The sequence below is a fragment of the Thermobia domestica genome, chromosome 8, assembly GCF_964235325.1.
Source record: "Thermobia domestica chromosome 8, izTheDome1.hap1.1, whole genome shotgun sequence".
Classification (NCBI taxonomy): domain Eukaryota; kingdom Metazoa; phylum Arthropoda; class Insecta; order Zygentoma; family Lepismatidae; genus Thermobia; species Thermobia domestica.
In genome coordinates, this window is record NC_137461.1 from 226060755 (window position 1) to 226085615 (window position 24861).

At 35.3% G+C, this 24861-nt stretch overlaps 1 protein-coding gene and 1 non-coding gene across 2 annotated transcripts in view; both read left to right on the plus strand.

Moving 5' to 3' along the window:
• The window catches only part of LOC145692482 (uncharacterized), a 617057-nt gene that overhangs the window by 400029 nt on the left and 192167 nt on the right, over positions 1-24861 (plus strand). The gene's annotated exons all lie outside the window — the stretch shown is intronic.
• On the plus strand, positions 6255-6326 carry TRNAR-CCG (transfer RNA arginine (anticodon CCG)). Its single transcript has one exon. It is a non-coding gene; the product is annotated as a tRNA-Arg (tRNA).

Below are 24861 nucleotides of genomic sequence, written 5' to 3' on the forward strand. Positions count from 1 at the left end.
ATGTATCATAGCGATTTTGTAGGATAGTTCTAAGTGTTCATTTTAAGTGGAACAGGGTGAAGTCGGTGCAGTTGGTTAGAATGCCTAACGTCTCAAAAGGGGCCAATATTGCTGATAGTATATCGATTTTTTTCCTGTGCACGCCGCTTTTCTTTCTCCCAGTGTTGCCGTAAGTACGAACAATTATATCAGGAAATTCCAGCATGAAAAAGGAGGAAATACACCTATTATGAGAAACTGAAATATAATGCAGTTAGCGACAAAGGAAATAAACTATAATAAATTTAACTTTTATGACACTCATTCTTGCTACATCAAACTGAGAAATTTAGAGTTATTTTTATTTATTATTATTATTATTATTGCTAAGTATAATTTGATTAATAATAATAATAATAATAATAATAATAATAATAATAATAATAATAATAATAATAATAATAATAATAATAATAATAATAATAATATACTGACGCACAATCTGTCTGCTTTAGATACTTATTTGAGACAGTGGTGGAATGACTGAATTTTAATAACACTTTTATCGTGTACAGAAGTTTACACATTATTTCTTTCCTTAATCGGCACCATAATTTTGTTTTCATCAAATTCTCTGAGTTAAAAGTCTTTACGTTGTCGCACTGAAATAATGAAAACTCAATAGGTACTAAGTAACTATTGATAATACCACAAATAAGTAATACCTAAAATTGCGGAACTTATTTTGCTTTTTACTTCTAAAGAACCAATGGCCTTATGCAGAGTCGTTCCGACGCGTGATTAGTGCCATACTAAAGAGTTCGACTAATATATTTACGTTTCCTGCAGTAGTCAGATCTTCAGTATGACGCTAATCATACGTCAAAACGACTCTGCATAAGACTCTATGCTTTTAAGACGGGTAGAAAAGAAAATCATATATTCAGTGTAATTTCAGATTCAAAACTCAATAATTTTGCAATTCACGACAATACCCATTGATTCAAAATATTATAGATATTTTTATAAAAAGGCCTTGTGTCCATCTTAAACATAAATTAAACATAAGTTTCTTACAAGGCTGTCTGTATTCTTTATTATAAATTAACGAGAAATGTTTATAATAAAGAATACAGACAGCCTTGTAAGAAAGTTATGTTTAATTTATGTTCAAAATATTAGTATTTATTAATCATTTTTTTAACAGTTGAGCAACAGATAAAATACCTGGTCATTGAAAAGTGAATTTATGTCTTTGTCTTAACGTAAACCAAGCAGCAGTGTCTCGTCTACACCATGAGAAGGGGTTTGGTCTGTATGGCGTTATATGTTCTCAATTATTATTGAAATCGGAAGTGGTAGTAAGGTTTAACCCACTTCCTGTTTTAGTAAAGAGATTAAAGTGGAGTTGAAATATGTGGAGCTTATTATCAAAACGTCCCTTGTCCATCCAACAGAAATTTTGGCAAATCGAAAAAAAAACTAATAATTATTTTAAAAGGTTATTAAATATTGTAAGATTTGGTGTAGAAATTCTTTAAACCATTATTGCCTTATTTTATAAACAAATTCCATTATTCAAAACCAAGTAATGAATAAAGAAGCTATTTATTTTGGACAAGATACATTTTGAAACTAAAAAATGAACAAGGGACGTTTTGAAAACAAGTCTATCGGACAAGAGACAATTTGATACAAAATAATGAAAATCTGGAATTATTTTCTTCTTGATTACCACTCATATCTATGAAAATGAACTGTGATACTCCAGAGACGTCTGACAAATAAATTGTCTAAGTGCTTGCAAACTTCAAGCACCAATTTTAATAAGAATTAAGTGGAACAATATGGCTGATATGATCTCAACAATGTAATCACCATAAGATATAAAGTTATCGCACAAATCTTTTGTCAATTATCTCGGTTGAGCCAAAGGTACCAACCAACTAGTTTGTAGGCTTAAATATATATTAAATGTACTAGAAAGCAATAATTAATGCACTTTGGTGTCAAGTAATTGCTGAGGGAAATCCATGGACAAGAGACAGTTTGAAATAAAACAGCAAGAATCGTGTTCAAGTGAGAATGGACATAGGACGTTTTGCTTCGAAACTTTATTGCTGTAAGGTGTCCGCCATTTTGCAGTGGACAAGAGACGTTTTGAATAAAAGTGCATATTTCAAATCCATTGTTCTCTGCGTTTTGACCAGAAATAAAAGTGCAAAAATGTAAATAATTATTCGATGATTCCGTGTATATTGATATCTCGATTTTCAAAAAAAGTGGACAAGAGACGTTTTGATAATAAGCTCCACGTATATTCTTAGGACGCTTAATTTATTACAGATAATCGCTTTTCGCTATTTGTTACTGTTTTAAATTTAAACGATCAAGGTTAAAACTGTAAGTGGTTAATTTCTACCACTTCCCGTTTAGATAGGATTAAGAGTGAACATGATGCTATTCTTATAGAACGCTAATTACCAGACATTCCATAAAATTGTTTGTCGCTATATCTGATCATTTTTGCTCTTTATAGATCAATACTGACACCAGAAGTCGTAGTTGATTTCTACTGCTTCCGGTTTTAGTAGACTTTAAAGATGGACATTAAATGTATTCGTGAAACGCTTCATTGATTGCAGAAAACTGTTTCTCGCTATCTGTTACAATTTTCACTCTATAATGATCAAACTTAAAACTGAAAAAGGTTGGTTTCTGCCACTTCCGACTTCAATAGAGAGATTAGAGTGGAGATGGAATATATTCCTGGGATGCTTAACTGATTACAGAAAACTGCTTTTAGCTATCTATTATGGTTTCTACTCTATAGTGATAACTATAACGATCAAAGTCAAAGCCGGAAGTGTATAACTGCTGCCACTTCCAGTTTTAATAGAGTGATTACAGTTGTGATGGAATATATTCTGTCATGCTAAGGATTTGCAGAAAACCGCTTCTGTCTACCTATTACCCTTTCTGCTCTACAGAGATCAACGTTAAAACAAACAATGCCTTCCTACTTGAATATTGAATTCAAAAACAAACTCGATTTCTATATCTTGACCCTGTACATCCTAACTAAATTTGATGATTATTGACCAAGTGGTTGTTGAGATTTTCTCCCGGACGGACAGATGGACAGGGTAAATATATAAGGTAGTTTTGATAAACTAAACTCGTTGATTAATAATAATCTATCAGCTGTCAAATTAAACTTATTCTCCTACACTGAAAAAATCCATTATCCGGACAGCGGTATATTGTACAAATACAAGGATTCGTTATGTTTACTAAGGAAATCTGTACGGAGCGTACTTTATCCATATACTACATAGGTACTACCTTTTACCCGCTTAGATATTACATCATGTCGCTGCAGGATGTCTGACATCTAACAATCTTCTTTATTTTATATACGTATACGTATGTTAAATACTTCAGCCATATGTTATATACGTCCATCTGTGTGTGAGATCCAGACCGCCTATAGACACTCTTTCTTTCGCCATGGCTGACATGATTGAACTACCGTCTTTTGCTTGTGAAACGAGGTTGTTTACAAACTGAAAAGAAGAGAGGAAGGAAACAAAAGCCTGGTTAAGTACAATAGTCAACTATTACTTTAGTTAAATAGTCCATTAATTATATATTCTTTTAGTGTAACTTGCTTTAATATAGTACTAAGTAAGTAATGTAGTTTATGACTACAATTCTTACTATTGTAACTCGTTAATGATTGAGGAGAATGGAATGGTGAATCTGAATTTTGAGAAATCTTTGTATATTAATGTTTCGAAACATTTTACGTTTCAAGGTAGCAAAATGAATGTTATGTGTTTATTCACTCCGTTTTATATGTGACGATTTATTACTTGGTGCAGATTTACTACAGGACTGCTTAACATAATTGCTAAGAAACCTTTTCAGCGGAAACGCTACAGAAACCCTTGTGTAGTGAAGATTTAGGATTTAGATTTCTGGGCTTTTGGCGTCAATGGCCTTGTTAGCCCCTCACATATGAAGGGATGACGTCCCTCGGTGAGTACACTATCCAGGAAAAGGAAGGGAAGAAATGATTGGGGAAGAAAGAAAACGGCCTGGGACCTATAGGTTAAGTACCACTCTCGCATTTGCCTGCTGTGAATGAGGAAAACCCAAGGAAACCTCATTCAGGATGGCTGGACTTAAAATCTTTTGATACTTTTTCGACCGAGTTCCCCCACCGGGATCGAACCCGGGACCGTTCGCACCGAAGGCGAGAGCGTTAGCGACTACGCTACGCGGGGCCACTTGTGTAGTCTAGAAAACCCACTTTTACTAGGATATTTTTAAGATTTTTTTTCTTTTAGTTTAACGCCCCATGATTGTACATCAATTTAAGTGAGAATGTGAAGATGAGATACATGATAATGGTGGAATCAAGAAAATATAAGGAAACTGGAGAGTATTAACAATAACCACACCTACAGTGTTCCCTAATAGCCTATTTGTTGGGAGCAGGAATCGAACCAGGGACCTAACGGGTCAGAGGTAAACTCTCTACTACAGAGTTTTCTTTTGTTTAAAGAACTTGTTTACATTGAAATATGCATGTTTTACCAAGATATTGACATATTTTACAGCGTCACTGAAATTAAAGAAAAAAGTGGTCAGGGAGAACTTACTTGTATGGTTTTTATTTTTTAATTTAATTTAATTTAATTTTTATTTATTTATTTATTTTTGCTTGTTATGTTCCGTAGTTAATTAATGTTTGGGTTACTGAGAGTTAAAGCCTTTTTAGTATTATTGTTATGTCATCACTTTGGAACCAAAAAGTTATAATTTTTTTTCTTGTGTTTTCATATAGGAAGTTGGTGAGTTAGTGCCTTAGCATTGCTTTGGTTTCTAGAACGTAATTGAAGGTCATGTTGAGTTGAGTCTTGGCGGGTTTGAGTTCGTGAAGTGCCAGGCACTGCTTGTGCCCCTGGCTTCTGTCTGTGATGTTTCCTGGCTTTGGGCTGTGACGTCTTCATGTTGAAGAGTACCAAGCAGGCCGCGTGATATAGCTACAACACAGCTTCAATAGCTACGAGTGCCAGGCGTTTGAATTTCAGCCTTCGTTACGGCGTGACTAATGCAGTATAGTCCCGGATAGCAAAAATAACTTGCAAAAAACTTGCAGCAGATTTGCAATTCAAGTCTGGCAAACTTGCAGCAGGCTTGTGATGCAAGTCTGCAAGTTTGATGCAAGTTTAATGCAAACTTCCTAGTTGACGCTCTTCGAACTTGCAGCACGCCTACATTGCAAGTGTATGGTAAGTTTGCAAAGCAAGTTTCTGGAAGGGATTTACTTGCATAGCAAGCCTACTGCAAGTTTCCACTTGCACTGCAAGTACACAGCAAGTAGGCAGCAAGTTAGTGCAGGTTGACGCAAGTCTCTGCAAGCATATTACTTGCACTGCAAGTGCACAGCAAGTTGGCAGCAAGTTTGTGTAGGTTGAAAGCAAGTCTGTGCAAGGATACCATTTGCACTGCAAGTCTCCAGCAAGTTTGTAGTAAGTCTTTTGCGAGTATATACTTACAATGCAAGTCTACAGCAGGTTTTCAGCAAATGAGTGTAGTAAGTCTTCTGCGGGTACATTTACTGAATTTACCGTATACTGTATACATACTGTATACGAACATACACACAGTATATTTTTCTCAACAACTTTGTCAAACAATACACTTTTAACATATAAATTATCTCTACATACTGGAAACTTACGTAATTGTCTTAATTATCCACTTGTTTTAATGCTTCATACACTTCGCACCTACTACAAATGGCGACCTGGCGGAGAGATTTCTAAGATTAGACTTTTGTGCCACCTGTTGGTAGAAATTAGAAGTGACACACTTGCTACAAAGTTGCAGCAAGTCTCCGAGGCAAGTAAAATCTAGTAAGTGAAAACCAAATTACATTTGCGAGTAACTCTTTCAAAAAGCCTGCAGCAGGTGTACAGTGCAAGGAAAGTCTAGCATGTTAAAATCAAATATAGTGAAAGACTTGCTGCAAACCAACATGCTATTAGGGGTACTAGGTTCAAATTCTATGCCTGGTAAAAACAGTATATTACTTTCGTGGTGTGGTAAGAAATACAACGTAATAGTTATTATTTTAATTAGTGTCTCTTCATAGTATTGTTTCACTATTTCTAGAAGGAATTAAGTATTAACGAAGTAATGAATAAGCAAAAGCCCACTTTCATCTACGTTTACTATTTCTCATACTCCATTGAGAATGTGGGGGCGCGGTGGCTCAGTGGTAGAGCGTTCACCTCCGGTGCTTGGGGTCGCTGGTTCGATCCCAGCTCGCGTCGTGTGGACTTTTGTGGTGGACAAACACCGTGCTCGTGGGTTTTCTCGGGGTTCTCCCGTTTCCTCCCACTTCCTTCATTCCACCATTTTCATTCAAATCTCATCATCACCGTCTCCTTTAGCCTAACCGACATAAGCATGGGACGTAAAATTTAAAGATTTCATTTTTCCATTGAGAATGTTTTGATCCTTAGTTGCGCAAACTTCCAGTGTGCGTTTTTTTTGCTTACACTGCCTTACAGATGAGTTCCCTCGTGGATAAGTGGTTAGCGTACACGCCTTTGGCGTGGGACACCCGGGTTCGATTCCCGGCTGGAGCTTATGTGGTTCGGATTCCACGTTAATTTGTAGGTCCACGTCTCATACGACCTTGCTGCTGAAAGGTACGTTAAAACCAACTCACCACTGCTTTACAGATGCAATTGTTCAATTCCGAGTTCGAATGAAGCTTTTTACGGGCAGGGGGCTACTTTTAGATATACAATCCAAGCATTTTATTTATCAGTCAGTGATAAATATTGCAAAATTGAAAGTGACTATGTTTGTGACTCTTAATCTCTTGAACCGCCCGAACGATCTCGATCAAACTTCCAACGTGGATGTGGTTCTGACCTGGAAGTGTTTTTAGCTATTTACTTTGACAGTAGAACTTAGGGAAGGGGGAGGTGGGGGAGAGAAAAAATAAATAAGACTTAATTTACTTTGAAGTGAAAAGTGCGAGCGTTTTCTTATTCTTATTCTTCTCTCTCTCTCTTACTCTCTCTCTCTTACTCTCTCTTTCTCTTTCAGTCTCCTCCCACTTTGATTTCATGATTTCGCACTCTGATGAAAAGTATTAAATACCACCAGGAAAAGTACTAATATATAACCTCTCTTTTAGGCGCCCCTCCAACCACGCACCCGAGGCACGTGCTTTGCTTGCTCGCCCATAGCTGCGGCTCTGTGAGCTACATAAGTAACATAACAATGCTTACGTAATACTTTGAGTTATAAATACTATTAAAAAAGGAAGAATTACATTTTTTTAACTTTCGGAAAGAAGCTGCTATGGGATTAAAGATAAGGTAGGGAAGGCAACACATATGGATGCAAATGAAGTGAAACACACACCAGTCTATGCTTTCACCCAGCAAACATATTGTTTGGAACCAAAAAAATGTGACTTTTGGAATCTTGTACTTAGGTTCACAGCGGAAGTGACGAAATAACTGGACTCATCCATTGTAGCTCTCCCCGCAACAAGTGTTGCCAAAATGTTGACAATAAGTTTGCGAAACGAGAGGTGACGACTCCAATTTTGGGTGAAAAGTCGCTATGAAAAATAATCGAGAAATTCATTGTCTATAAGCATTGTTTTAAAGTTGTAGATGTAAACTAAACAATATGTTCTACTCACTGGCGCAGATCCCAGGGATACATGTCCCCTCCAATCTTGGAACTGAAGGGGCTTCTCCCCAATACAGTACAACCCCTCAAATCCAAACTAATTGGGGCTAAAGCCTGTTCGGATTTCGGGGGGTTCGGATTACCCGGGAAATAATATTACGTACTTATTTCGTCACTGAATTGGCGGTAAAACAACGACTGAGGTTAGACAGGGTGGCAAAGTGGTCGAAAGGGCAGTGATCTTGACTGACGGGTGTACACTCATGTCCAAAATGATTGCGCATATCTATAACTGTCTTCTTGTAAGAATATAATTAGATAATGATTTTGCAGGATACCTTTAATACTGATACTATTTGTATAATCGGGAAATGTATATTTGTGGCAAATTTCACAGGAATAGAATTATAAATACGAAAATTAGAGTGAGTAAAACAAAATGTTGCTAAATGGACACGGAAGTTTTATTTTTGTTTTATTGTTCTTAATTACTGCTCTTTTGACATGAAATTTGCCACATACATGTCTTTGCCGATTATACACATACTAACATTGTAAGAAATACCGGACGAATTCGTTATTAAATTATATTCCTACAACAACATATTTATAGACATGCGACAATAATGTTGGACATGAGTGTACGTCCGGTGAGCTGTCATTGTTGCTAGGCGAGTGTGTGCTAAAAATAGCCTATTATCACTCTACCCCTACCACTTCCTCTTACTGTATTTATTGATCTATGTACTTATTCGTCTATCTAGTCAGCGTTCACCTGCTGAATAGTGCGGATCGTACATATAAATAAAGCGTTAGTTAAGTGTTAAGTGTTTCAGCGTTTGTGCGGTTAATATTTGTTTACGTATTCTAATAAACAGCTTGAATTGATGTTTTAAAAGTACGTACTGTAATGGCTGATTCGAGTAAGCGGAAACACAGTTCGTGTACCGTGGAACAAAAGTTAGAAGCCTTAAAACATTTAGACGACGGTGAAAGTTTGACCAAGTTAGCGGCGGAGTACGGAGTTGGAAAAGCAACAATAAGTAGCTGTAGTTAATTTTCCAGCTGTAGTTATTATTTTTTTCAGAGAACGTGTTCGGATTTGCCGGGTGTTCGGATTTCCGGGGTTCGGATTTGAGGGGTTGTACTGTAATCCGATTTGAAATGTGTTTTTTGGGAGAAATTTGATTATTTTTGTCCGATTGCTACAAAGGAACGTAAGATAAAATAGACGTCCCCCAGAATAAGCCTCACATCTGCAGCCTCCCAACACTGAAGACAACTGATCCTCCACAACATTGTTTTTCAAGTTCATGGGAATTTGTACATCGCAAAAAAAAAAAAAAAAAAAAAATGTATGGTAATGGTCTTACCCGTCCCCCCCCCCCCCACCCAATGTTGAAGACAGATTTGCGCCGCTGGCTCTACTCACATCTTTGTAAACAGGGCGCAACCAATCCTTGAATTCAGGGATCATTTCGGATTGTTTCGGGTACTTTTGTTCATATTGTGGAGTCAAAATAGTTCCGAAATAATTAACATTACAGTATTTACGTTAAGCAATTTTTTGTAAAAGAAAAAGTGCAGAATAATTAAAAGACCCCAAAGGACAAATATAACACTTCGCCTTTATTCACGCATCTATAGCTAATCTTGTTGCTATCGGTAATGATGTATTACGTGTGTCTCTCAACGGAAACTCTACGAACTAAAGGACATCAAGTTTGTAGTTATTCTTCGTTAGAGGGCAAGGGTAACATAACAATGCAGGATTGTGGGGCAGTGGGTACGTTGTATTTCCAAACTCTTCATCACCTGTGCTGATTAAAACAAACAAACAGAAAAAAGAACGTAAAAACTGTTTTGAACTAATAATGTTTCTCTACAGATGAGCATTTTGTTTGCAGCAAAAAGTCGGTAAATCATCATTTAAAAATCACCGAAAAAAGTCTCCAATCGGAAAAAAAAATTTTTGTCGCTATCGTAGGGCGACCATACGTCCCGTTTTAGGGGCGTGTCCCGGCCGTCCCGTCAGTAGATGGAAAAAAGTAGTATTCGTCCCGTTTTATGCAAATGAAAGAAGTAAATAACAAACCCAGTGCCTTGACTCCTTTTAAAAGTATTAATAATAACAAAGAGGCAAAAATTAAACTGAAATTCCGTATATTAAACATACTCCGTCTTCTCAAATTTAGTTAATTACTGTAATACTGAAACATGTGACACAGAGTCACATTGTGGATGACTCTGCAATCGGCAACCACTGCACATATACTCCTTCCGCCCCGCAGTTTGATTATTTCGATCCATTCCTCACGTGCTAACGGCATGGTTCAACATCCGCAAGAAAGAGGTAAACGTAACGTTCAATTGGCAATAGCTTTTCACCAAATTAAACTGCATGAAATCAGATTGCATATTTGACATAGTGAGAAAATTCTAGCCCGTGGCCACATGTATCACATATCCCACCAGTTCATAATAAAAATTTTGAACACGAAATTACAGTCGTCCGTGTGACGTACTCCCAAAAGGCCTAATGTGTATCACCCACCTCATATTAATGAAACCACATCCGTGTAGAATTTAGAAAGGAACTTCTTATGATGTATACAGGATGTCTCAAAAGTTCCCTGACATAGGGTAACTCTGTTATTATTAGAGTTACAACCAAATGTAAGAGGAAAAAACATCTCGAAATATGACGTTTTCAATCTAAAGTGAACACTTTTTTTTAAAGAATCGGACGAGATGTTTGTGCTGTATACTCTTTATGCACCCAATTTTAAATGAAAATGCAGCATTTTCATTTACCTGGACCCACAACATAAGTGAATGAAGTTACTATTTGAAACGGGGGCTGGCCATCGACTTGCTAGCGTAAAAGACAGTAACTTCACTCACTTATGCTGTAGGTCCAGGTAAATGGCAAAGTTGCATTTTCATTTCACATTGGGCGCGTAAAGAGTGTACAGCGCAAACGGATCATCCGATTTTAAAAATTCCTTCACTTTAGATTGGAAACATCATATTTGGAGATTTGATTTGATTTGATTTACAACAGGCACAGGCCTAATTACAATGTTATATATAATATATATATTATACAGATTATATAGGTTAATAAAGCTATTGGTCATAATTACATTTGTCGTACAGAATTAATAGACTTCTTAAAACTACTTACATCCATTGCCAGTACATCCAGGTTGAAATTTTCTTTAACTAACCTGTTGTAGGTTGCACTAACTCTCCATATAGGAGATCTGCTTAAGACGTTTGTTTTCGCTGTCATACAAAAAAAAAAATGTATTTTTCGAAGCAGTGTGCAATTTAGTGGATGGTACTTAAATACATATTTGTTCGTTAAGATCAGGACAGTCTATTTTGCCATAAAAGTGTTTGTGTAAAAATGATAAATCAATATTTCTTCTCCTGAGTTCTAATGTTGCAAAATTAAAATATGCAACAAGGTTAATATAGCTTTCAAATTTTGGATAGAATTTTGTTTTCTTAAGGGTAAGAAGCCTTAAAAACTTATTTTGAGTACGCTCAATCAAGAATGAGTATTTCTGTATATTAGGGTTCCATATATTACTACAATATTCTAATTTCGACCTGACGTATGCATAATACAGCACAATTAGAGTTTGGTGATTTTGAAAATCTTTACTGACTCGATAAATATATCCAAGATTTTTGTAGGATTTTTTGCAAATAGTTTCAATATGTTGAATAAAGGATAATTTTGAATCAAAAATAACTCCCAAATCCCTTATAAAATCAAGCCTTTTCAGTTTTTCCCCTAATATTGAATAATTATATTGAATATATTTTTCTTTTCTAGTGAATGTTAAATAACTGCATTTACGAACATTTAACTTAAATTTATTGTTTTTACACCAAATTTCAAGATTTTGTAAGTCACTCTGAAGTTCTAAACAGTACTGAATTGTTTTAATTCTGTTGAATATTTTAAGGTCATCAGCAAAGAGTCGATTTTTAGAAAATTGAAAGCACTCAGGAAGATCATTTACCGCCAAAATGAAAAGTAGAGGTCCCAGATTCGAGCCTTGAGGGACTTCAGATGTTACATGAAAGATTTGAGATTTATGATTACGATACAGTACAGTTTGTTTACGATTTTGAAGGTAGGAAGCAAAATATTGCAGAGTTGATTTCGAGAAGTTAAAGGATGCCAGTTTGCTTAACAGAATGTCATGGTCAATGGCGTCAAATGATTTAGAAAAATCAGTATATATAACATCTACTTGTCCTTGCTTGTCAAGCTCCTTCGAAATGTAGTCTGCTATTAGTGCTAGATTTGATACAGTAGATCTGCCTTCAGAAATCCATGTTGACTGACAGATAATGAGGTTTAACATGATCCATTATTCGCTTATGCAGTATATATGCATACACCTTGGCAAACGCAGATAAGATAGAAATTGGTCGGAACTGTTCAATGTTACTAGCTGAGTTCGTTTTGGGTATTGGACACACAACTGACTCCTTCCATTTTCAGGAGAGGTACGTGTTTTTATAGATAAATTAAATATAATATTCAGAGGTTGTAAGAATATATCTGAACAGCCTTTCACAATGTACGTTGGGATCATATCTGGGCCACTTGCTGTTTTCGATTTCAACTTCCGTACTGCTTCTTTTATTTCTTTTTCGGATATGAGAGGAAGTGAAAATATATCAAGAAGAGCACTGGAACGATCATTTAGAGACATGCTCGATACGTCATAGTCCGCTCTTACTGAGCCATAGACGGAACTAAAATGTTGCCCGAATGCTTTAGCTATGTCCCTATCATCAGTAAGGTCGTGACCATTGTACTGTATGCGATCAGAAGACAAGTGACGCGATTTATTTTTAATGAAGGACCATAATAATTTCGGATTATTGTTTAATTTATCTTCTGTGCTGCTTAAAAACTCTTTATAAGCAGCAGTTATTTCTGCTTTAATTTCCCTACGCATTTGACGGAATTGCTCTTCATGGTACCTAGTGTTGCCTACACTGAGACGACTTTTTTTTACGATGATACGTTTTACGTTTAATTTTATTAATAATATTCGGGGTAAACCATGTAAGGTCGATTTTATTAGTTACTCTTTTTATTAGTTACTCTTTTACGGGGAATGCAATTATCAAATATTTGATATAATACTTCATAAAATAAATCCACAGCTTGATTGACATCCTTAATTATCTGCAGCATCCCCCAATTCACAGCTAATAGGTTTCGGTAAAGTTTTTCAAAATCTGCTTTCCTAAAATTATAACCTACTGTGTTAGGCACTGTTTTAAGTTTGGTTGAATACAATGCTGAAAACTGAATAAGAAGGGGGGGATGATGTTTATCTTCTATTACCAGTGGATCGCATTCTCTTTGAACTGTTACTTTTGAGAAATTTGTGAGAACAAGATCTAAGGTTCGGCCATTGCTATTAGGAATATTATTAATTGAAATCAAATTAAAGAGAGACATAAAATTGTCAAGACTTTTACATTTAGCTGATGACGTCATTAAATCGAAATTTGAACTAATTATTTGTCGTAGATTCAGATCCCCTATACAAAGATTTGTGCAACCCACAGGACAATTTGATTCTACAAATTCAAAAAACTGTTCATATATATGAAGTGGTGAATCAAGTTTTATGTAAACAATACAAATATACACGGTAATTGAGTTCAAAACCAGTTTGACAATTACACTTTCAAAGGTAGTTTCCCAGCTATTTACTTTTTGAATATTATATTTTTTAAGCGCAGCAAACAATACTCCCCACCCTTAGCTTTTTTTGTAGTTCAATATTTCTATCCTGCCTCCAGACCACAAAGAATACTGAGTTAGAATAATTTGCTTTCCCGTCCGACATTTTGTTGTAACTCTGATAACAAGAGTTACCCTATGTCAGGGAACTTTTGAGACACTCTGTATATCTTATTTAATGTGTGTTTGATGTCACTATAACTGTAGTATAATTTAGTTTGTTTAATTTACAATTTAATACAAGTAGATTCGGATTTACATGCGTAGGATTTTGTATGCATCTAACTAATGAATTCTTTTATATTCATGCTTAACTTACGTTAGTGACTTGGCTTTGGACTGCAACTGATTTTTGTAACCCATTATTGCTTGTTGGAAAGCTGGGGATTACAATCATTAATTTCTACATTCAAGGTGCGTAAATTATGTATTCTGTGTTTATTGTTAAATTACTATTATTATTATTGGGTTTAGAATCAATCAATCACTTCATGATATTTTAGGGGGATCAAGATGGGTGTCGGATAGATAAGTATTTGAGGGTCAGGCTCTTATTTCTTTTCAATTTAGTATTTAATCAATGATTATTTTTCTCCCACATTATTCTACCAAATCATATTCCAAGATCATCAATTTTCATTACTCATTTGTGACCGTCAGCCTACATAGCATATTCGTAGGACGTAAAACAAATATTTCCTGTTTTTTTCTATCTCTTTTCTCCACAGCTGTGAAAAGTAATGCCTTCAACATCATAAATTTGTATGCTACTTGCCTGATTTCGCCTTCAGTCGTCTACTCTTCGAACTCACGAAGCAAAGCAGGTACTTTGCAGTTGGCATAGTTTTGATAGGATGTGACATAACATAATGATATTCGTGTTGCGATGTTCAGTACCGTAGATAATTAAATAATGCTAGTAAGTAGATCGAGTAGCAATTGTATTTTTTTAGCTTACAGACCGGCCATTTTTAATAACATATTGTTATTTCTACTCTATATGAAATATATTCTGAGGTTGTGTTTTGGAGGACGTGGTAGCTCAGTTGAGGAGCGTTTACCTCTCCTGCGTGAAGTTCCTGAATCGATCCCAGCACGTGCTAAATGGGCTTTGTGTTGGAGAAACGCTGTGTGTGGTTTTTCTCTGGGTTTTCCCGTTTTCTCACACATTTTTCATTCTACTATTCCATTCATTCTCATCATCGTCGTCTCCTTTAGCATACCCGGCATAATCGTGGAACGTAAAACTCAAAGATTTCATTTCATTTCATTTCATATAAACTTTGTTTCAGAGTAACCTGATAGCTGAAGATACTTTGCAACACATACAAAAAAAAGTATTTTCAACACACGAACATAATGTTTCTGTGCAACGTTTTCTCTCCTCTATTTATACATTTCACTTCCTACACAAAACTGCATGCAGTCTACAAATATTGAGGTTGGACTTACGGTACCGGTGTCAGTACATAGGACTAATTATCGACATTTGTAAACAAAATTATGTATTTTCTGGTACCGACATAAGAACCACATTCTGATAGTTTAGTATGTCCCACAAAAATTGCAACTCAAGAACAGCAAAAATCTCCAAGATCTGATTTCCCTTGGTTGCTCTTTATATCCAAGAATATCATCCCAACCGTAATCAGTGGAAGATTTACGGGATTTGGGGCTTTCAGGCTGAAGCCCACCCAAATTGCAAGGTTTCTTTTTAAAAAATCTGATGTTAGTCATTCTTATGCGTCTACGCTTCAAGCCCTTCAAAAAGTCTAGTCATTTCTAAATAAAGGAAGTCTTTATGTGTGAAGTCCTCTCAAACTATTTTTCTGAATCCGCCGCTGTTCGTAATTTATTTTCCAACAAGAAATCCATTCCGTCATCTACCTGAATAGGAAATTTTCCTAAAGTTAGACGGCAGGAGGTACCAGTAGTAATAATTTCCAATCTGAGGGGTTACTTTTGATCGGTGCAAAGTAGCCCCCCGATTAGAGGCTGAAACAGCCTTCTCCCAGTTTTATTTTTCTATGACTTTAAAGCGTTTCACACTTCAATTTCAACTATTGTCTCAAAGTTCCATTATACACAGAGTATTCTACGAAACTGACTTGACTTTGACGAAAATTCTTGTGGGTAATATCTTTCAAATTTTGTCGGCCTTTACAGTTACTGCTTTCCATACCTCTACAACAACAAATCCTTCAGGTAATTAGAACTGATGTTAACCGCCAACATTATAGCCAAAATCCAGTTAGATGTTCTATCTTAGGATGGCAGTTAAAACTTTCTCTTTACAGTCCATCATTTTACCGACAGAGGACTGTGACACTTTTGGCGTATTTTGTGCAAAGTTAATCCTGAAGTGCAAAATAATCCCGTCTTACGGTACCTACAGAAGATTAGTCAGCAATTTCACATTAATTTTAAAGGTGACAACAGTTGGAGCCTAGGGCTGTGTGATATTTAGATCGAACGATTGATATTTTTAAATATCAAAACATTGATATCGAAATTTTTGATCGATATATCCATATTTTTTATCTCTTTCATATTTCTATATTTTCGATTTTTGATATTGTTCATATTTCGATATTGCTGTATTTTTCGATGTTTCGAACAAGTTTCGATAGTTTGTCGATATCGCAAAGCCCTATCGAACCCCTCCGAAATGAAGTTTTTGGCTATGGACCTGATTAGGGATGCGCACGAGACGAGACGAGACAGAATTTTTGTTACGAAATTCGAGACGAGACAGAGCTCCTCCAATAGAAACGGATCCAGTTTTCGAGACGGGACATAACTTTCGCGGCACCTTTTCGAGAGTAGACAATCTCAAATCTTTTCTCTTGCGCATCCCTAGACTTGATCATGAGTTATCAAAAAAAAAAAAAAAAAATGTTAATGAGAAATAACATGTAAATACAATATAGGTAGCTAAAACATTTTTGTTTTCATTCTTCAGTAATGCATTGTTATTAATCTCAGTATTTTATACTGTATTCTTAAGCTTAAGGTGATGTATAATTAAATTTTGAAATCAGTTAACTTATTTTGTTTCTCATATTGTTTTTAAAATGTATGTACAAACGTTTATTTTCATTCTTGAGTGCTTAAAGTGACGCATAGTTATCAAACATAGTATTTAATATTGTACTCTTAACGTGAAAGTGATATACAGTTAACTTTTGAATTCAGTTAACATTTTTCTTTCTGAAATTGCTTTAAAAAGTATGTAAAAACGTTTTTATTTTCTTTCTTGAGTTCTGAAAGTAATGCAAAGTTATTAAGCTTACTACTTTATATTGTATTCTTAACCCTAAGCTGCTACACAGTGCGTTTTTGAATAAATTATGTCAAGTTATTTGAGTGACGAACACTGGTAGAAAATCCTGACTACTACTGGAACATTTTGATTTTAAGGTGATGACTACTGGTGCAAGGATTTTAAAATATTGTTTTTCCTTCAACGGCTACTCCTTTTTGAATTCTGACTACATGGTCCTTATAGAATGGATCAGTGAGTCTTTCCAACTATGGTACAGCTCCGACAGATTCACGATGCTCAGAGAAAAGACAAAATAGTATGTTTTCAACCTTAAAGTGAGAACCACTGGCGTTTTTACCCTGCTATGCAAAAGTAAGTGGGTACTCCAATGGGGTTCCAATGTGATACCTAATTTCTGCATTTTAGGTAGATGGAAATACCTGTCTCTAAAATGTAAAGAACTTTTTCTTTTTTTTACTAAAAACTTCAACTCGGTAAGCCTTATGGATATCAAGATATGAGAAAATAAAGAGTGATACCATAGGTATCTGGGGCTTGCATACTTGACGATACAATTCGGAAAATGAATTAAAATATGACTAACGGCTATCATGATGTCAAATAAAGGGAGGACCAACACAGTTACGGGATTTTCGTGTTAGATGCTAAAATTTCCGAAATCGGTCACGGAAAGTTAATAAACACAAGTAGCAATTTCATCTTAAAGTAATTAGATATCTTCATGGGGTGTTAGAACATCGTGGAGTCTACCAAAATTAAATTTTAAAAGCTTTTGAAAATATAATCTGACATTTGTAAACAGTATTTGAAATATGTGTTTAGCCAAAACTTCCAACTAGTACATCTAACATCTGGAGAAATACTGTGAAATAAAAGCGTATGAGATCTTGAAATTACGGAAACAATTATTGGTCGCAACAAAATTAAATAAAATGGTACTTCTATGGGTTAAATGAGTACCTCAGTACAATTTTGATCGAAAGATTAGTTCAGTCCTAGGTTTTCTTCAGGCAATTCCAATTTCATCGAGCTGTGCAAAAGAATGAAAATTCGCTTTCAATGTCTAAGATAGTAACCAAGATATAAGGAATTATATATTATATGACGTAAAAATAGAGATCTTTATGGATTTGTACTTTTGGGTCTTTCCTATAAGAAAAAAATTCAGAATACTACTGTATATACCTTAATAGACAATTCAATGGGTGGCGAGACAGTAGCTTAGTGGTAGGGTGTTTAACTAGTCTTTTTTGCAGAAACTATTGGAATATTCACTTAACGCATAGAGATACGATCATACTTAACTCCCTATTTAATTTTAAAATTAAATAAAAGGAAATATTTCAGTGTAGTGTCCCACGATTATTCATTTTAGTCTCAGGAAGATTATGATTAAGGCAAGTGAATGTTGTTGACAGAACTGATGGAATGCAAAGGTTGGAGGAAAGAGAGTACCCCGAGAAAACCCACGAATACGATGTCCACTACAAACTGACTTGGCCGCAAATCGAACCAAGAACCCAATACACCAGAGGTAAGCACTCTACCACTAAGCCACCGTGCCCCCGCCCATTTAATTGTCTATTAAGGTATATACGGTTGTTTTCTGAAATTTCTTCTTACAGCAAAGACTCGAAAGTACAAATCCATGTGGGTCTCTATTTTTACGACGTCATAAAATACACAATTCCTTATATCTCGCTTGCTATATTAGATATTGACAAAAAAATTGAGTCTGTATGAGGTACTCACTTAACCCATAGAAGTACCATCTTATTTAACTTTTGTTAGGATCAATAATTGTTTTCTGAAATGTCAAGATCTAATACGCTTTTATTGTATGGTGTCTCTCTAGCTGCTAGATGTACTAGAGGAAGTTTTAGGTAAATACATATTTCTAATACCCCTTACAAATGTCAAAATATATTTTCCAAAGCTTTTAAAATTTAATCTTGGTAGACCCTATGATGTCCTTAAACTCCATGGAAATACCTAATTACTTTAAGATGAACTTGCTACTGATGCTTGTTATCTTTCCATGACCGGTTTCGGAAATTTTACCACCTAACACGAAAACCCCATAACTGTATGGATCCTCCCTTTATTTGACAATATCTTGATAGTCATATTTTTATTAATTTTCTAAATTGTACTGTCTAATATGCAAGCTCCACGTACCTATGGTGTCGCTTTTTATTTCACCATATTTCGGTAACTGTTAGGCGTACCGACTTAAAGTTTCGGTAAACACACACCTTTAACGTTCTTTAAAACGTTATTAAGACATATTTTAGAATATTTAGAAATGAGAGTTCTGCGAATATCATGGTACCTGAAAACCCCCATCAGGGCGTGTGTGTAGTGTATTTAATTGAAACTACTTTTGAGGTTGTTGTAAGCCCTTGTAATTACGTTTCCGAAACTGCACCATCTAGTACGCAAACCCCACACTTCTATAGTGTCGCTCTTTATTTTCCCATATCTCGATATTCATAAGGCTTACCTAGTTGAGGTTTTCGGTAGTCAGATGCCAATTCCTTACATTTTAGAGACATATTTCCATATATCTAAAAATAGACATTAGATACCCCATGGTACCCCGAACTCCATTGGGATACCCATTTACTTTTGAATAGTAATACATTTTGAGTTGCTGTTCAGCATCAATAAACACTTCATATTTTTTCTACGTGCAACCCAAAAGTCCATACCTGACCGAACAGATTTTGTCCATATAATTTCAAAAATGTTAAGATATACTACTTTGTATTGTTAAGTACAACCAAGTTAAGCACACCGAATGTAACATTTTAAATATTTTCTGATTTTTGTTTCAGGTATTTCGTGCATCAAACCAGGATTCTGCTAGAAAGACAGTCAAAAGAAGCAGTGTAAGTTGTGACTAAAAGTACGTCCTTTCTGAAGACAGACCCAATTGTACTTACATTCTTTTGTACGAATATATAACCCTAATAAAGATACTGTACTACAAATTATTTCTTTCTTCCATAAATTAGAATAAAATATTATGTCTGTTTAAAGATAATGTTTGTTAGTATTAAGTCATTTCAACTCTTTTTCTCTGTAATAAGAATATTATCCGTCGCAATATTTTTTATCTTTGTGCTATTACGATTGGATGAAGTAAAATTCTGTACAAAGCACTATTATTTCAGACATGCATTAATAACTAATGTATTGTTCTGTATGTAAGACAATGTGTATACTGAACATGTCTAGCGAAGGTGTTGTTTTAATACAAAATCTATAACTCAGCTTTTCAGTAGTCAACTTTATTGGGAATCCGAAGAAAGAAGTTAAAAAAATGTCGGACTTACCAACGTATGTGTGCTCGAATTCTGGACTAATCCAAATTATCCAGAGAAATCATTATATATTTCTTTGCTGCTATTTTCAGATGTATCTTTTATCCAAGTCGTATGAAACGGAGACTTCATACATCGCTATACTTTGTATGAACTATGTTCCGTATTTACTTAATCACTTTGTAACTTTCTCTAGTGTTGACAAGTCCGCAGGTGTCAATCGAATAGTTTAGTGTTTCACTCATGTCACATTGTGACTAAGGCACGTCCTGTCGGTATATACATGGTACTGGGTTCAATTAGCGATAAAATACATTTTTAGCATTAAACAAATGCAAAAATCTACACGAAATGAGATACCATGATCTCTGACTTACGGATAACACCAAGCAACTAATGGTACTGAGTGTGATTGAGTTTACTAGTTACTATCTGGCTAAAATCAGTGTTCCTTTAGCTATACTTTTTTTCGTGCTCTGAATTGCAAAATTTGAAATAACCGTTTTAAATTATTGTATATATATCTTCCGAGTAGTTCTGAGAATAATTGCTCTTTCTTCAAGCAATGTATAAGACTGTTAAACTGCTCGTTGCTTAAAATGTTGCACTAAGAAAGATGCATCCAGGAAAGTCCAAATTTGAAGAATGTCTAGAGCAGGGAAGGATAAATATGTTTAGTCGATGGCTGCACAACGCCTCCGCTGTCACCACGTTGTCACACAGCGAATACAGCGGACGTTTAAGAGTATTTTGCACTTACTATTAGCTATCGGCCTGGGAACTTTGGCGCAGCTACCCTGTCTTCTTCTTGGTGTTGCATTTTTAATGGCGAGTACTGAGTAGGAATCATCTTTTGAGCGAACACGTTTTCGGCTGACACCATACTTTTAATTATTGCGACATTTAAAAAAAATATAACTTACCTGTTAATTAAATGTACAGAGAAGTTATTTCTGGAAAATTCTATTCAGGCCTCTTGTGGTAACAACTGCACTTTAGAAGAAGATATTATTAAGGAAAAGAATGAGGTAAAATAATCTTTATATTGTACAAGCAATGGATGATAACAGCTTAATAAATGATTGTACGTAAATCTTGTTTGAGTTTCAATACAGGATTGTATATGGCTGTGCATTTTGCATTATTATTGAAGTGCTGCAACTAACTAACTGCAAACCATATGATAAATTCTTACAGTAATATATCACATATTGATTTACTCTATATGAAAACGAAAATAGTTTAACATATGGTTAACCTCCATTGTGCCCATAATTTTAAAATTAACGCTTGTGTCACTTTTCAACACTTGGCTTTGCAGTAGCTTTCCAATGAATTAGCAGGAAGCCCAAAACTTATAGGACACCCTGAAGGTACATACATTTCTTTGGACAGTTTCATTGCTCCAAACTAAGATTTGAAAAGTGTAGTATTGGTAGTATTGTTAATTTTATTATTATTAGCACAAAGGAGATCTAACATATTTTAAGCTATTTTTGTTTTCATACAGAGTAAAACAATATTTGACAACATTACAGTAAGAATGTATCATGCACTTTGCAGTATGTTGCAGCACTTTAATAATGGTGCACTATACGTACAATCTAGATCCTGCATATGTCCAATTCATATATTACAAGAAGGCAATACGTATGCGATACAGGTAAAATCCGTATATTTCATATAGACAACCAATTAGCTACATACATCCAATCCATACATTACATATGGCCAACCTGTACGCGATATAAGTATAATCTATATGCTGCATGCAGACAGTCTGTAAGCTACATTGGTGCACTCTGTATGGTGCATACGGATATTCTGTATGTTGTATCTGGATAAGCTGTGTGCGACATAAGGAAAATCTGTATAATACATACGTACAATACGTATACTGTATCTAGTCATGCGTACGGGGCATAAGTACAATATAGATGCTCTCTCGGGGTTGAACGTAAGAAACATACGTACAGAACGTATATTGCATACTTCTTGAAATTATGCTCCGTCCTGATAGTCAGTGTGTGTCGTCATTCTTAACCCACATGCTACATACGGTCCTGACGTCACAAAGCTAGATATCACCTCTGTATATACTTGTTACTGCAGGTGACGTCACACGAATGACGTCATTGCACTTATGCAGACAGTACGTATAATACATACGTTTGCTGCAGGATGTTATATACGGTTGTACGTTAAGGCCAGAAACTACAGGAATTACGAATGTAACCTATATTTTTAAGTATGCCACCTACATTTTTTTCTCAGTGTACTTATGTGCAGTAAAGCTAAAAAAAAATCATACAAAATTTGAAAGTTAACCTCTAATAGTTTCAAACATCTGCAAGAACTGAAAAGACTCAAATTGTCCCAGACACTGACGTTCGGCACTGATGTTACAATAAGTATCACGCTTTAATAGTTATGCGGGTGACTCCCATACCTTGCGCTTTCTCGCCTGGTCCCTTCATACAAGCTATGCCAAGGTGTAAAGTTTTGAAGACAATTTAGGACTGAGGTGGGGAGGAGATACGAAATAAAATTTTCATAATATAATGAAAAAGATATTGTTGATATAAAATTATTTATTACCTGAAGTTCCCAGTTGCATGTCAACCACATCACTGATGTTAGAATCATCAGAAACAATTTTCTGATCAACAATTTTACTATGTGTTTGGGTTTCCAGTTTTTTTCACATCATCGCATTTTTAATGATAGTTCCTCATTCTTTAAACTAAACCCACAGTTCTTTCTTACACGTTTTGCAACGAGCTCGTATGGTCATTTTCTTATCTGATGGAGTTTAAGTTACTTTAATAAATTTGCTTCAAATGATATTTTTCTTTTCTTCCCGTAAAACTCATGTTAAACGATTCCAAGTTGTACGGAGACTGAGAACCAACATGTACTGTATCAACGAATATCTGCATTATTTTAATTTCAGAACCGCAATTTAGCAAATAACCTCTTGTTTGTTTTCTGAATACAACACGAAAATTTGTTTCCATGATAATTATTTAATTATTTTTTTAATATCAGTTCTACAAGTAGTCCAACCTTCGACTACGACACTTTCTCGCAAGTTTTCAGAGAAACATTTAACCCTTTCCCCTCGAATTTGTTTTGACACAGCAAGGTGTACTGCTCAGATTTATTTTGAGATAATTTTAGTGATTTCTGCTTGCTACCATTTCAATACAAATAAACAACCACATTACAGACAATACCTTTGTTTTATTTAAAAATACATCAGAAATTAAGCATAAACTGTCCTTTTACATATCTGTTACCTATATTTGCGCTGTGTGTGATATTTTTCGAAACATTCACATGGATGCAATCCAGGTTTTCTGGAGCACGTATTACAAAAATACACAGTCTCTCTCCTCCCACCTTTTACTTTTCTATCACTGCACACTGCACAGTCTTTGGAATTGCTCATTGAATTGGAATATATAAAATGTAGTGCACCACTCAGTCTTTCTTCCGTATCTGTAGACGACGGCCTCCCTCGCTTGCGTTGTGTATTTCGGATATTGCCTACCAGCTGAGTGATCAACTATTTTCTGTAGTCAATATGGGCAACTCTTGGATTTTGATTCATTTGTCTCTGCGTGTTGAATAATAAGAAACTATTCACAATTGCTACCTCTAATAGCCAGAAAAATAACTTTCTCCACCATTTCACCGATTTACGCATAAAACTGGCAGCAGTTGTCGACTAAGGAATGGCCGAGTAAGGATTTGAATAGACGGCCAAAAGATGGCAGAAGTTGTCGACTAAATCATACAAGCGGGGCTCTGTCGACATGCGAGGAATTAAAACGTCAAAATTAGTGAGGGGTAGCCCCGACATACGAGCGGAAAGGAAAATTTGGAATGTCGGGGCTCTCGCCGCGTTCGAGGGGAAAGGGTTAAACATTACAATGTACGGGGGGAGGACAAATTAAATTGTAGATCAGTATATTGACATGGTGTAGCCACGAGATATCAAAACATTCACATGGGAAGAAAATGGTCTTCTGAATGGGGGGCTTTTTGATAATTTTCTTTCTCTGGCAGATTTTTTTACAAAAATAAAATAAAATAAAAATAAACATGTTTAAAACAAGTCTTAAAAATACACATGTTTAAAACAAAATGTTTAAAACTTATACAAAACTTGTTTTAAACAAAATCACTTGTTTAAAACACGTTTTAATCATTTGTTTTAAACAAAACAGCCCTGTTTAGAACCCACATTATAGTAGGAGTACAAGAACTAAAATTTATGCGTGCTCAAATATCTTTTAATAACAACAAACTTTTATTAAGACAAGAACGTGGTGTGGTACTACTTACTTATAATCTATCACACCCCTACCAAAAAGATTTTTCTTATTCTGAGACAAGCGATTAATTTTGTAGTGATGGTGCTTCTGCTTACGCCAATTTGTTTATGAGATCGGATGGTTGTAGAGAGGGAGAGAAGACTTCATCACTAGGCGTCCGTAAGGTTTCCATCTCACCAGCGTCTTTGGTACTCCCATTTTGCCAATTCAGGAGAGACTTTTTCTTCATTGTATCTAAAGAGGTTAGGAGATTTAGAACAGCGGCTGTCTGCAGCGTCAGCAATTACAGTAGACCTCAGTTTTTTGGAGCAGGATCAGACTTTGCAAGGGTATATGGAGTAGGACAAATTTACTTGGGCAGCGCGTGGGAAAATTCTTATGTAAAAATTTTACTCTTACTAGGCGTATGTG